Raw genomic sequence first — 12,100 nt, 5'->3', positions numbered from 1 at the left:
GGTTGGCGCAGACGGGAAAGGTGTGGAGGGAGCAGTGTTGGTGTAGTGCCATGCTCCCCTTGGCGTGCCTTTGGCAGCGCCAGTGTCCCTGGAGCTGTAGGCTTTGTGGCTCTCGGAACCCTAACCCTAACCCTAATTGTAATGGGAGCTTAGATTTTTGGCCGAGGTCCGCAGGTGCGTGGCTGGTGGGGATGGGAAAGGTGTGGCGGGAGCAGTGTTGGTGCAGTGCCGTGCTCCCCTTGGGGTGCCTTTGGCAGCGCCAGTGTCCCTGGAGCTGTAGGCTTTGTGGCTTTCAGAACCCTAACCCGAACCCTAATTGTAATGGGAGCTTAGATTTTTGGCCGAGGTCCGCAGGTGCGTGGCTGGTGGGGATGGGAAAGGTGTGGAGGGAGCAGTGTTGGTGCAGTGCCGTGCTCCCCTTGGCGTGCCTTTGGCAGCGCCAGTGTCCCTGGACCTGTAGGCTTTGTGGCTCTCTGAACCCTAACCCTAACCCTAATTGTAATGGGAGCTTAGATTTTTGGCCGAGGTCCGCAGGTGCGTGGCTGGTGGGGATGGGAAAGGTGTGGAGGGAGCAGTGTTGGTGCAGTGCCGTGCTCCCCTTGGGGTGCCTTTTGCAGCGCCAGTGTCCCTGGAGCTGTAGGCTTTGTGGCTCTCTGAACCCTAACCCTAACCCTAATTGTAATGGGAGCTTAGATTTTTGGCCGAGGTCCGCAGGTGCGTGGCTGGTGGGGACGGGAAAGGTGTGGAGGGAGCAGTGTTGGTGCAGTGCCGTGCTCCCCTTGGCGTGCCTTTGGCAGCGCCAGTGTCCCTGGAGCTGTAGGCTTTGTGGCTCTCTGAACCCTAACCCTAACCCTAATTGTAATGGGAGCTTAGATTTTTGGCCGAGGTCCGCAGGTGCGTGGTTGGCGCAGACGGGAAAGGTGTGGAGGGAGCAGTGTTGGTGCAGTGCCGTGCTCCCCTTGGCGTGCCTTTGGCAGCGCCAGTGTCCCTGGAGCTGTAGGCTTTGTGGCTTTCTGAACCCTAACCCTAACCCTAATTGTAATGGGAGCTTAGATTTTTGGCCGAGGTCCGCAGGTGCGTGGCTGGTGGGGATGTGAAAGGTGTGGAGGGAGCAGTGTTGGTGCAGTGCCGTGCTCCCCTTGGCGTGCCTTTGGCAGCGCCAGTGTCCCTGGAGCTGTAGGCTTTGTGGCTCTCGGAACCCTAACCCTAACCCTAATTGTAATGGGAGCTTAGATTTTTGGCCGAGGTCCGCAGGTGCGTGGCTGGTGGGGATGGGAAAGGTGTGGAGGGAGCAGTGTTGGTGCAGTGCCGTGCTCCCCTTGGCGTGCCTTTGGCAGCGCCAGTGTCCCTGGAGCTGTAGGCTTTGTGGCTTTCGGAACCCTAACCCTAACCCTAATTGTAATGGGAGCTTAGATTTTTGGCCGAGGTACGCAGGTGCGTGGTTGGACAGACGGGAAAGGTGTGGAGGGAGCAGTGTTGGTGCAGTGCCGTGCTCCCCTTGGCGTGCCTTTGGCAGCCCCAGTGTCCCTGGAGCTGTAGGCTTTGTGGCTCTCGGAACCCTAACCCTAACCCTAATTGTAATGGGAGCTTAGATTTTTGGCCGAGGTCCGCAGGTGCGTGGCTGGTGGGGATGGGAAAGGTGTGGCGGGAGCAGTGTTGGTGCAGTGCCGTGCTCCCCTTGGCGTGCCTTTGGCAGCGCCAGTGTCCCTGGAGCTGTAGGCTTTGTGGCTCTCTGAACCCTAACCCTAACCCTAATTGTAATGGGAGCTTAGATTTTTGGCCGAGGTCCGCAGGTGCGTGGCTGGTGGGGATGGGAAAGGTGTGGAGGGAGCAGTGTTGGTGCAGTGCCGTGCTCCCCTTGGGGTGCCTTTGGCAGCGCCAGTGTCCCTGGAGCTGTAGGCTTTGTGGCTCTCTGAACCCTAACCCTAACCCTAATTGTAATGGGAGCTTAGATTTTTGGCCGAGGTCCGCAGGTGCGTGGCTGGTGGGGATGGGAAAGGTGTGGAGGGAGCAGTGTTGGTGCAGTGCCGTGCTCCCCTTGGCGTGCCTTTGGCAGCGCCAGTGTCCCTGGAGCTGTAGGCTTTGTGGCTCTCGGAACCCTAACCCTAACCCTAATTGTAATGGGAGCTTAGATTTTTGGCCGAGGTCCGCAGGTGCGTGGCTGGTGGGGATGGGAAAGGTGTGGAGGGAGCAGTGTTGGTGTAGTGCCGTGCTCCCCTTGGGGTGCCTTTGGCAGCGCCAGTGTCCCTGGAGCTGTAGGCTTTGTGGCTCTCTGAACCCTAACCCGAACCCTAATTGTAATGGGAGCTTAGATTTTTGGCCGAGGTCCGCAGGTGCGTGGCTGGTGGGGATGGGAAAGGTGTGGAGGGAGCAGTGTTGGTGCAGTGCTGTGCTCCCCTTGGCGTGCCTTTGGCAGCGCCAGTGTCCCTGGAGCTGTAGGCTTTGTGGCTCTCGGAACCCTAACCCGAACCCTAATTGTAATGGGAGCTTAGATTTTTGGCCGAGGTCCGCAGGTGCGTGGCTGGTGGGGATGGGAAAGGTGTGGAGGGAGCAGTGTTGGTGCAGTGCCGTGCTCCCCTTGGCGTGCCTTTGGCAGCGCCAGTGTCCCTGGAGCTGTAGGCTTTGTGGCTCTCTGAACCCTAACCCTAACCCTAATTGTAATGGGAGCTTAGATTTTTGGCTGAGGTCCGCAGGTGCATAATTGGCGCAAATGAGAAGGGTGTGGAGGGAGCGCTGTTGGTGCAGTGCCGTGCTCCCCTTGGGGTGCCTTTGGCAGCGCCAGTGTCCCTGGAGCTGTAGGCTTTGTGGCTCTCTGAACCCTAACCCGAACCCTAATTGTAATGGGAGCTTAGATTTTTGGCCGAGGTCCGCAGGTGCGTGGCTGGTGGGGATGTGAAAGGTGTGGAGGGAGCAGTGTTGGTGCAGTGCCGTGCTCCCCTTGGCGTGCCTTTGGCAGCGCCAGTGTCCCTGGAGCTGTAGGCTTTGTGGCTCTCTGAACCCTAACCCTAACCCTAATTGTAATGGGAGCTTAGATTTTTGGCCGAGGTCCGCAGGTGCGTGGCTGGTGGGGACGGGAAAGGTGTGGAGGGAGTAGTGTTGGTGCAGTGCCGTGCTCCCCTTGGCGTGCCTTTGGCAGCGCCAGTGTCCCTGGAGCTGTAGGCTTTGTGGCTCTCGGAACCCTAACCCTAACCCTAATTGTAATGGGAGCTTAGATTTTTGGCCGAGGTCCGCAGGTGCGTGGCTGGTGGGGATGGGAAAGGTGTGGAGGGAGCAGTGTTGGTGCAGTGCCGTGCTCCCCTTGGGGTGCCTTTGGCAGCGCCAGTGTCCCTGGAGCTGTAGGCTTTGTGGCTCTCTGAACCCTAACCCTAACCCTAATTGTAATGGGAGCTTAGATTTTTGGCCGAGGTCCGCAGGTGCGTGGCTGGTGGGGATGTGAAAGGTGTGGAGGGAGCAGTGTTGGTGTAGTGCCGTGCTCCCCTTGGCGTGCCTTTGGCAGCGCCAGTGTCCCTGGAGCTGTAGGCTTTGTGGCTCTCTGAACCCTAACCCTAACCCTAATTGTAATGGGAGCTTAGATTTTTGGCCGAGGTCCGCAGGTGCGTGGCTGGTGGGGATGGGAAAGGTGTGGAGGGAGCAGTGTTGGTGCAGTGCCGTGCTCCCCTTGGCGTGCCTTTGGCAGCGCCAGTGTCCCTGGAGCTGTAGGCTTTGTGGCTCTCTGAACCCTAACCCTAACCCTAATTGTAATGGGAGCTTAGATTTTTGGCTGAGGTCCGCAGGTGCATAATTGGCGCAAATGAGAAGGGTGTGGAGGGAGCAGTGTTGGTGCAGTGCCGTGCTCCCCTTGGGGTGCCTTTGGCAGCGCCAGTGTCCCTGGAGCTGTAGGCTTTGTGGCTCTCTGAACCCTAACCCTAACCCTAATTGTAATGGGAGCTTAGATTTTTGGCCGAGGTCCGCAGGTGCGTGGCTGGTGGGGATGGGAAAGGTGTGGAGGGAGCAGTGTTGGTGCAGTGCCGTGCTCCCCTTGGCGTGCCTTTGGCAGCGCCAGTGTCCCTGGAGCTGTAGGCTTTGTGGCTCTCTGAACCCTAACCCTAACCCTAATTGTAATGGGAGCTTAGATTTTTGGCCGAGGTCCGCAGGTGCGTGGCTGGTGGGGATGGGAAAGGTGTGGAGGGAGCAGTGTTGGTGCAGTGCCGTGCTCCCCTTGGCGTGCCTTTGGCAGCGCCAGTGTCCCTGGAGCTGTAGGCTTTGTGGCTCTCTGAACCCTAACCCTAACCCTAATTGTAATGGGAGCTTAGATTTTTGGCCGAGGTCCGCAGGTGCGTGGCTGGTGGGGATGGGAAAGGTGTGGAGGGAGCAGTGTTGGTGCAGTGCCGTGCTCCCCTTGGCGTGCCTTTGGCAGCGCCAGTGTCCCTGGAGCTGTAGGCTTTGTGGCTCTCTGAACCCTAACCCTAACCCTAATTGTAATGGGAGCTTAGATTTTTGGCCGAGGTCCGCAGGTGCGTGGCTGGTGGGGATGGGAAAGGTGTGGAGGGAGCAGTGTTGGTGCAGTGCCGTGCTCCCCTTGGGGTGCCTTTGGCAGCGCCAGTGTCCCTGGAGCTGTAGGCTTTGTGGCTCTCTGAACCCTAACCCGAACCCTAATTGTAATGGGAGCTTAGATTTTTGGCCGAGGTCCGCAGGTGCATGGCTGGTGGGGATGGGAAAGGTGTGGAGGGAGCAGTGTTGGTGCAGTGCCGTGCTCCCCTTGGCGTGCCTTTGGCAGCGCCAGTGTCCCTGGAGCTGTAGGCTTTGTGGCTCTCGGAACCCTAACCCGAACCCTAATTGTAATGGGAGCTTAGATTTTTGGCCGAGGTCCGCAGGTGCGTGGCTGGTGGGGATGGGAAAGGTGTGGAGGGAGCAGTGTTGGTGCAGTGCCGTGCTCCCCTTGGCGTGCCTTTGGCAGCGCCAGTGTCCCTGGAGCTGTAGGCTTTGTGGCTCTCGGAACCCTAACCCTAACCCTAATTGTAATGGGAGCTTAGATTTTTGGCCGAGGTCCGCAGGTGCGTGGCTGGTGGGGATGGGAAAGGTGTGGAGGGAGCAGTGTTGGTGCAGTGCCGTGCTCCCCTTGGGGTGCCTTTGGCAGCGCCAGTGTCCCTGGAGCTGTAGGCTTTGTGGCTCTCTGAACCCTAACCCTAACCCTAATTGTAATGGGAGCTTAGATTTTTGGCCGAGGTCCGCAGGTGCGTGGCTGGTGGGGATGTGAAAGGTGTGGAGGGAGCAGTGTTGGTGTAGTGCCGTGCTCCCCTTGGCGTGCCTTTGGCAGCGCCAGTGTCCCTGGAGCTGTAGGCTTTGTGGCTCTCTGAACCCTAACCCTAACCCTAATTGTAATGGGAGCTTAGATTTTTGGCCGAGGTCCGCAGGTGCGTGGCTGGTGGGGATGGGAAAGGTGTGGAGGGAGCAGTGTTGGTGCAGTGCCGTGCTCCCCTTGGCGTGCCTTTGGCAGCGCCAGTGTCCCTGGAGCTGTAGGCTTTGTGGCTCTCTGAACCCTAACCCTAACCCTAATTGTAATGGGAGCTTAGATTTTTGGCTGAGGTCCGCAGGTGCATAATTGGCGCAAATGAGAAGGGTGTGGAGGGAGCAGTGTTGGTGCAGTGCCGTGCTCCCCTTGGGGTGCCTTTGGCAGCGCCAGTGTCCCTGGAGCTGTAGGCTTTGTGGCTCTCTGAACCCTAACCCTAACCCTAATTGTAATGGGAGCTTAGATTTTTGGCCGAGGTCCGCAGGTGCGTGGCTGGTGGGGATGGGAAAGGTGTGGAGGGAGCAGTGTTGGTGCAGTGCCGTGCTCCCCTTGGGGTGCCTTTTGCAGCGCCAGTGTCCCTGGAGCTGTAGGCTTTGTGGCTCTCTGAACCCTAACCCTAACCCTAATTGTAATGGGAGCTTAGATTTTTGGCCGAGGTCCGCAGGTGCGTGGCTGGTGGGGATGGGAAAGGTGTGGAGGGAGCAGTGTTGGTGCAGTGCCGTGCTCCCCTTGGGGTGCCTTTGGCAGCGCCAGTGTCCCTGGAGCTGTAGGCTTTGTGGCTCTCTGAACCCTAACCCTAACCCTAATTGTAATGGGAGCTTAGATTTTTGGCCGAGGTCCGCAGGTGCATGATTGGTGCAAATGAGAAAGGTGTGGAGGGAGCAGTGTTGGTGCAGTGCCGTGCTCCCCTTGGCGTGCCTTTGGCAGCGCCAGTGTCCCTGGAGCTGTAGGCTTTGTGGCTCTCTGAACCCTAACCCGAACCCTAATTGTAATGGGAGCTTAGATTTTTGGCCGAGGTCCGCAGGTGCGTGGTTGGCGCAGACGGGAAAGGTGTGGAGGGAGCAGTGTTGGTGCAGTGCCGTGCTCCCCTTGGCGTGCCTTTGGCAGCGCCAGTGTCCCTGGAGCTGTAGGCTTTGTGGCTCTCGGAACCCTAACCCTAACCCTAATTGTAATGGGAGCTTAGATTTTTGGCCGAGGTCCGCAGGTGCGTGGCTGGTGGGGATGGGAAAGGTGTGGAGGGAGCAGTGTTGGTGCAGTGCCGTGCTCCCCTTGGCGTGCCTTTGGCAGCGCCAGTGTCCCTGGAGCTGTAGGCTTTGTGGCTCTCTGAACCCTAACCCTAACCCTAATTGTAATGGGAGCTTAGATTTTTGGCCGAGGTCCGCAGGTGCGTGGCTGGTGGGGATGGGAAAGGTGTGGAGGGAGCAGTGTTGGTGCAGTGCCGTGCTCCCCTTGGCGTGCCTTTTGCAGCGCCAGTGTCCCTGGAGCTGTAGGCTTTGTGGCTCTCTGAACCCTAACCCGAACCCTAATTGTAATGGGAGCTTAGATTTTTGGCCGAGGTCCGCAGGTGCGTGGCTGGTGGGAATGGGAAAGGTGTGGAGGGAGCAGTGTTGGTGCAGTGCCGTGCTCCCCTTGGCGTGCCTTTGGCAGCGCCAGTGTCCCTGGAGCTGTAGGCTTTGTGGCTCTCTGAACCCTAACCCTAACCCTAATTGTAATGGGAGCTTAGATTTTTGGCCGAGGTCCGCAGGTGCGTGGTTGGCGCAGACGGGAAAGGTGTGGAGGGAGCAGTGTTGGTGCAGTGCCGTGCTCCCCTTGGCGTGCCTTTGGCAGCGCCAGTGTCCCTGGAGCTGTAGGCTTTGTGGCTTTCGGAACCCTAACCCTAACCCTAATTGTAATGGGAGCTTAGATTTTTGGCCGAGGTCCGCAGGTGCGTGGCTGGTGGGGATGTGAAAGGTGTGGAGGGAGCAGTGTTGGTGTAGTGCCGTGCTCCCCTTGGGGTGCCTTTGGCAGCGCCAGTGTCCCTGGAGCTGTAGGCTTTGTGGCTCTCTGAACCCTAACCCTAACCCTAATTGTAATGGGAGCTTAGATTTTTGGCCGAGGTCCGCAGGTGCGTGGCTGGTGGGGATGGGAAAGGTGTGGAGGGAGCAGTGTTGGTGCAGTGCCGTGCTCCCTTTGGCGTGCCTTTGGCAGCGCCAGTATCCCTGGAGCTGTAGGCTTTGTGGCTCTCTGAACCCTAACCCTAACCCTAATTGTAATGGGAGCTTAGATTTTTGGCCGAGGTCCGCAGGTGCGTGGCTGGTGGGGATGGGAAAGGTGTGGAGGGAGCAGTGTTGGTGCAGTGCCGTGCTCCCCTTGGCGTGCCTTTGGCAGCGCCAGTGTCCCTGGAGCTGTAGGCTTTGTGGCTCTCGGAACCCTAACCCTAACCCTAATTGTAATGGGAGCTTAGATTTTTGGCCGAGGTCCGCAGGTGCGTGGCTGGTGGGGATGGGAAAGGTGTGGAGGGAGCAGTGTTGGTGCAGTGCCGTGCTCCCCTTGGCGTGCCTTTGGCAGCGCCAGTGTCCCTGGAGCTGTAGGCTTTGTGGCTCTCTGAACCCTAACCCTAACCCTAATTGTAATGGGAGCTTAGATTTTTGGCTGAGGTCCGCAGGTGCATAATTGGCGCAAATGAGAAGGGTGTGGAGGGAGCAGTGTTGGTGCAGTGCCGTGCTCCCCTTGGGGTGCCTTTGGCAGCGCCAGTGTCCCTGGAGCTGTAGGCTTTGTGGCTCTCTGAACCCTAACCCTAACCCTAATTGTAATGGGAGCTTAGATTTTTGGCCGAGGTCCGCAGGTGCGTGGTTGGCGCAGACGGGAAAGGTGTGGAGGGAGCAGTGTTGGTGCAGTGCCGTGCTCCCCTTGGCGTGCCTTTGGCAGCGCCAGTGTCCCTGGAGCTGTAGGCTTTGTGGCTTTCGGAACCCTAACCCTAACCCTAATTGTAATGGGAGCTTAGATTTTTGGCCGAGGTCCGCAGGTGCGTGGCTGGTGGGGATGGGAAAGGTGTGGAGGGAGCAGTGTTGGTGTAGTGCCGTGCTCCCCTTGGGGTGCCTTTGGCAGCGCCAGTGTCCCTGGAGCTGTAGGCTTTGTGGCTCTCTGAACCCTAACCCGAACCCTAATTGTAATGGGAGCTTAGATTTTTGGCCGAGGTCCGCAGGTGCGTGGCTGGTGGGGATGGGAAAGGTGTGGAGGGAGCAGTGTTGGTGCAGTGCCGTGCTCCCCTTGGCGTGCCTTTGGCAGCGCCAGTGTCCCTGGAGCTGTAGGCTTTGTGGCTCTCGGAACCCTAACCCGAACCCTAATTGTAATGGGAGCTTAGATTTTTGGCCGAGGTCCGCAGGTGCGTGGCTGGTGGGGATGGGAAAGGTGTGGAGGGAGCAGTGTTGGTGCAGTGCCGTGCTCCCCTTGGGGTGCCTTTGGCAGCGCCAGTGTCCCTGGAGCTGTAGGCTTTGTGGCTCTCTGAACCCTAACCCTAACCCTAATTGTAATGGGAGCTTAGATTTTTGGCCGAGGTCCGCAGGTGCGTGGCTGGTGGGGACGGGAAAGGTGTGGAGGGAGCAGTGTTGGTGCAGTGCCGTGCTCCCCTTGGCGTGCCTTTGGCAGCGCCAGTGTCCCTGGAGCTGTAGGCTTTGTGGCTTTCGGAACCCTAACCCTAACCCTAATTGTAATGGGAGCTTAGATTTTTGGCCGAGGTCCGCAGGTGCGTGGCTGGTGGGGATGTGAAAGGTGTGGAGGGAGCAGTGTTGGTGTAGTGCCGTGCTCCCCTTGGGGTGCCTTTGGCAGCGCCAGTGTCCCTGGAGCTGTAGGCTTTGTGGCTCTCTGAACCCTAACCCTAACCCTAATTGTAATGGGAGCTTAGATTTTTGGCCGAGGTCCGCAGGTGCGTGGCTGGTGGGGATGGGAAAGGTGTGGAGGGAGCAGTGTTGGTGCAGTGCCGTGCTCCCTTTGGCGTGCCTTTGGCAGCGCCAGTATCCCTGGAGCTGTAGGCTTTGTGGCTCTCTGAACCCTAACCCTAACCCTAATTGTAATGGGAGCTTAGATTTTTGGCCGAGGTCCGCAGGTGCGTGGCTGGTGGGGATGGGAAAGGTGTGGAGGGAGCAGTGTTGGTGCAGTGCCGTGCTCCCCTTGGCGTGCCTTTGGCAGCGCCAGTGTCCCTGGAGCTGTAGGCTTTGTGGCTCTCGGAACCCTAACCCTAACCCTAATTGTAATGGGAGCTTAGATTTTTGGCCGAGGTCCGCAGGTGCGTGGCTGGTGGGGATGGGAAAGGTGTGGAGGGAGCAGTGTTGGTGCAGTGCCGTGCTCCCCTTGGCGTGCCTTTGGCAGCGCCAGTGTCCCTGGAGCTGTAGGCTTTGTGGCTCTCTGAACCCTAACCCTAACCCTAATTGTAATGGGAGCTTAGATTTTTGGCTGAGGTCCGCAGGTGCATAATTGGCGCAAATGAGAAGGGTGTGGAGGGAGCAGTGTTGGTGCAGTGCCGTGCTCCCCTTGGGGTGCCTTTGGCAGCGCCAGTGTCCCTGGAGCTGTAGGCTTTGTGGCTCTCGGAACCCTAACCCTAACCCTAATTGTAATGGGAGCTTAGATTTTTGGCCGAGGTCCGCAGGTGCGTGGCTGGTGGGGATGGGAAAGGTGTGGAGGGAGCAGTGTTGGTGCAGTGCCGTGCTCCCCTTGGCGTGCCTTTGGCAGCGCCAGTGTCCCTGGAGCTGTAGGCTTTGTGGCTCTCTGAACCCTAACCCTAACCCTAATTGTAATGGGAGCTTAGATTTTTGGCCGAGGTCCGCAGGTGCGTGGCTGGTGGGGATGGGAAAGGTGTGGAGGGAGCAGTGTTGGTGCAGTGCCGTGCTCCCCTTGGCGTGCCTTTGGCAGCGCCAGTGTCCCTGGAGCTGTAGGCTTTGTGGCTCTCTGAACCCTAACCCTAACCCTAATTGTAATGGGAGCTTAGATTTTTGGCCGAGGTCCGCAGGTGCGTGGCTGGTGGGGATGGGAAAGGTGTGGAGGGAGCAGTGTTGGTGCAGTGCCGTGCTCCCCTTGGGGTGCCTTTGGCAGCGCCAGTGTCCCTGGAGCTGTAGGCTTTGTGGCTCTCTGAACCCTAACCCTAACCCTAATTGTAATGGGAGCTTAGATTTTTGGCCGAGGTCCGCAGGTGCGTGGTTGGCGCAGACGGGAAAGGTGTGGAGGGAGCAGTGTTGGTGCAGTGCCGTGCTCCCCTTGGCGTGCCTTTGGCAGCGCCAGTGTCCCTGGAGCTGTAGGCTTTGTGGCTCTCGGAACCCTAACCCTAACCCTAATTGTAATGGGAGCTTAGATTTTTGGCCGAGGTCCGCAGGTGCATGGTTGGCGCAAATGAGAAAGGTGTGGAGGGAGCAGTGTTGGTGCAGTGCCGTGCTCCCCTTGGCGCGCCTTTTGCAGCGCCAGTGTCCCTGGAGCTGTAGGCTTTGTGGCTCTCGGAACCCTAACCCTAACCCTAATTGTAATGGGAGCTTAGATTTTTGGCCGAGGTCCGCAGGTGCGTGGCTGGTGGGGATGGGAAAGGTGTGGAGGGAGCAGTGTTGGTGCAGTGCCGTGCTCCCCTTGGCGTGCCTTTTGCAGCGCCAGTGTCCCTGGAGCTGTAGGCTTTGTGGCTCTCTGAACCCTAACCCGAACCCTAATTGTAATGGGAGCTTAGATTTTTGGCCGAGGTCCGCAGGTGCGTGGCTGGTGGGAATGGGAAAGGTGTGGAGGGAGCAGTGTTGGTGCAGTGCCGTGCTCCCCTTGGCGTGCCTTTGGCAGCGGCAGTGTCCCTGGAGCTGTAGGCTTTGTGGCTCTCTGAACCCTAACCCTAACCCTAATTGTAATGGGAGCTTAGATTTTTGGCTGAGGTCCGCAGGTGCATGTTATGCGCAGACGGGAAAGGTGTGGAGGGAGCAGTGTTGGTGCAGTGCCGTGCTCCCCTTGGCGTGCCTTTGGCAGCGCCAGTGTCCCTGGAGCTGTAGGCTTTGTGGCTCTCTGAACCCTAACCCTAACCCTAATTGTAATGGGAGCTTAGATTTTTGGCCGAGGTCCGCAGGTGCGTGGCTGGTGGGGATGGGAAAGGTGTGGAGGGAGCAGTGTTGGTGCAGTGCCGTGCTCCCCTTGGCGTGCCTTTGGCAGCGCCAGTGTCCCTGGAGCTGTAGGCTTTGTGGCTCTCTGAACCCTAACCCTAACCCTAATTGTAATGGGAGCTTAGATTTTTGGCCGAGGTCCGCAGGTGCGTGGCTGGTGGGGATGGGAAAGGTGTGGAGGGAGCAGTGTTGGTGCAGTGCCGTGCTCCCCTTGGCGTGCCTTTGGCAGCGCCAGTGTCCCTGGAGCTGTAGGCTTTGTGGCTCTCTGAACCCTAACCCTAACCCTAATTGTAATGGGAGCTTAGATTTTTGGCCGAGGTCCGCAGGTGCGTGGCTGGTGGGGATGGGAAAGGTGTGGAGGGAGCAGTGTTGGTGCAGTGCCGTGCTCCCCTTGGGGTGCCTTTGGCAGCGCCAGTGTCCCTGGAGCTGTAGGCTTTGTGGCTCTCGGAACCCTAACCCTAACCCTAATTGTAATGGGAGCTTAGATTTTTGGCCGAGGTCCGCAGGTGCGTGGCTGGTGGGGATGGGAAAGGTGTGGAGGGAGCAGTGTTGGTGCAGTGCCGTGCTCCCCTTGGCGTGCCTTTGGCAGCGCCAGTGTCCCTGGAGCTGTAGGCTTTGTGGCTCTCGGAACCCTAACCCTAACCCTAATTGTAATGGGAGCTTAGATTTTTGGCCGAGGTCCGCAGGTGCGTGGCTGGTGGGGATGGGAAAGGTGTGGAGGGAGCAGTGTTGG

This window comes from Platalea leucorodia (genome assembly GCF_965183815.1).
Source record: "Platalea leucorodia genome assembly, chromosome: 7".
Taxonomy (NCBI): Eukaryota; Metazoa; Chordata; class Aves; order Pelecaniformes; family Threskiornithidae; genus Platalea; species Platalea leucorodia.
The sequence above is the reverse complement of the archived record's forward strand: the minus strand, read 5'-3'. Positions refer to the sequence as shown.